Source organism: Thalassophryne amazonica, chromosome 2, assembly GCF_902500255.1.
Source record: "Thalassophryne amazonica chromosome 2, fThaAma1.1, whole genome shotgun sequence".
Classification (NCBI taxonomy): domain Eukaryota; kingdom Metazoa; phylum Chordata; class Actinopteri; order Batrachoidiformes; family Batrachoididae; genus Thalassophryne; species Thalassophryne amazonica.
In genome coordinates this window covers 12,817,214-12,819,473 of record NC_047104.1, presented here as the reverse complement: position 1 = coordinate 12,819,473, position 2,260 = coordinate 12,817,214, and positions in this window count along the sequence as shown.

Below are 2,260 nucleotides of genomic sequence, written 5' to 3'. Positions count from 1 at the left end.
AACAACAACATGCAGAGTAGTTGGTCGTACTACCATCCATTCTCAAGAGCCTTGGGAGTAGAACCAACATGTAGACCAACCAGTCTACATGTATTTTGTGGACTGCAACATGCGATCCAGTCTCGGCATTACATCAGACTTACTTCCAGTGGATGTTGGACTTTACTACGTCTGACCCTTGTAACCAGTCCTGTTCGTGATGTTCATGGATGGATTTTATCAAGGCACAGTCAGGGAATGGAGGGTGTCCAGTTTGGTGACTTTAGAGTTGTATCTCTGCTTTCTGTAAATAATGTGCTTCTGTTCTTCAGGCAGTGACCTCTGATGTGCACTGCGCAGGTTTGAGGCAAAGTGTGAAGCAACTTTAAAATTTGCCCCTCCAAATCAGAGACCATGGTCCTCTGTTGGAAAAGGGTGGATTGTCGCCTCTAGGTCAGGGAAGAGTTATAGTCCCAAGTGGAGGAGTTCAAGTATCTCATGGTCTTGTTTGTGAGTGGGTGTAAATTGGAGCCTGAAATCGATAGACGGATTGGGGTGACGTCTAATGTTTTATGGATGCTGTACCAGACTATTGTGGTGAGGAAAAAGCTGAGCCAGAAGGAGAGACTCTTAATTTACTAGTCAGTTTATGCTCCTATCCTCACATATGGTTAGAAACTTTGAATAATGACTGAAATAATAAGATCACAGATTCAAGTGGCAGAAATTAGGTTCCTTGATCAGGTATCTGAGCTTAAACTCCTGTGCAAGGTGTGAAGCTCAACTATCTTGTCCTCGTGGGGAGGTGTTCCAGGCACATCCAACTGGGAGGAGGCCCTGGGACAGGGTTAGAAACGCCTCAGGATCCCACAGGAAGAGTTACAGGACTTGACTGAGGGTAGGGAAGTGTGGGTTGGACTGCTTGGTCTGCTGCCAGCACAACCCAGACTAACTGCAGTATGTGAGTAATTTTAATAGTACTCCATTACACTCAGCTGTAAGAAGTTTGAGAAACCAATGAGCAGTTCTCTTTGCTGCGTAGTGTACATTTTAAGCTCTTCCTAAAATGTGTAATTGAGGGAATTTTTTTCATGACTTTTTCCTTCTTTTGAAACAGGAGAATCTGAACACCAGTGATGTGTTGTGAAAGTGTAGTGACACGGACCCACAACAGGGGGCGCAAATGAACGGCCAATAGATGAGCCAAAAAGGTAACAATTTAATGTTGTGAAATGTGCACAACGAACATACAGACAATCTCAGAATATAATTACAGTCAAATCACAAAGGTGACGTGTGGGCAGGCTCGAGGATAGAAGACGTCTGTCCTGAGAAGAGCTGGAACCACACGATTTCCGCAGCCACAGAACCTGGTGAATACTGGAGCTGCCAAGTCCCGAATTCCCAGGTGATCACCGTCCCCGACTGTCGGATCTGGTACTGCTGGCGAAGAACAAAGACAGTCAAGTGTGGGTGTGTGTACACCCAGTAACAACAGCGGTGGGAATGCCACCTCCACCTCTCACTCAAAAATTGCAGAGTACTGTAGATTCCTCAGGGGAAAAGAGTGCCTTCAGCGCTCTCACAGCTTTCACCGACGGAGGTACTGGTACTCCTGCAAACACTCACAATATACAAATATTGCAATCACAAAAACGGCTGAGGATATTACCTCCAATGAAGTATGATATCTCGGCAACGAGGTGGAGATGACGTCTGGTCTTTATGGAGTGAGAGGACGTTGAGTAGATGGGTGACAGCTGTCAAGAGGTAATGAGTGACAGCTGTCACCCCAGGCTGTGTCCATGGCAGCAGCGCCCTCTCGTGCCTGAAGCCCGCACTTCAGGCAGGGCGCCCACTGGTGGTGGGCCAGAAGTACCTCCTCTTCTGGTGGCCCACACACAACAGGACCCCCCCCTCAACGGGCGCCTCCTGGCGCCCGACCCGGCTTGTTGGGGTGTCGACGGTAGAAGTCAGCCAGGAGGGCCGGATCCAGGATGAAGCTCCTCTTCACCCAGGAGCGTTCTTCGGGTCCATACCCCTCCCAGTCCACCAAGTACTGGAACCCCCGGCCCATCCGACGGACGTCCAGGAGCCGGCGCACCGTCCAAGCCCGCTCCCCGTCGATGATCCGAGCAGGAGGCGGCGCCAGTCCGGGAGCACAGAGGGGTGAGGTGTGGTGAGGTTTGATGTGGGACACGTGGAAAACCGGATGGATCCGCAGTGAAGCCGGGAGTTGGAGCTTCACTGCGGCAGGACTGAGGACTTTGAGGATCCTGAA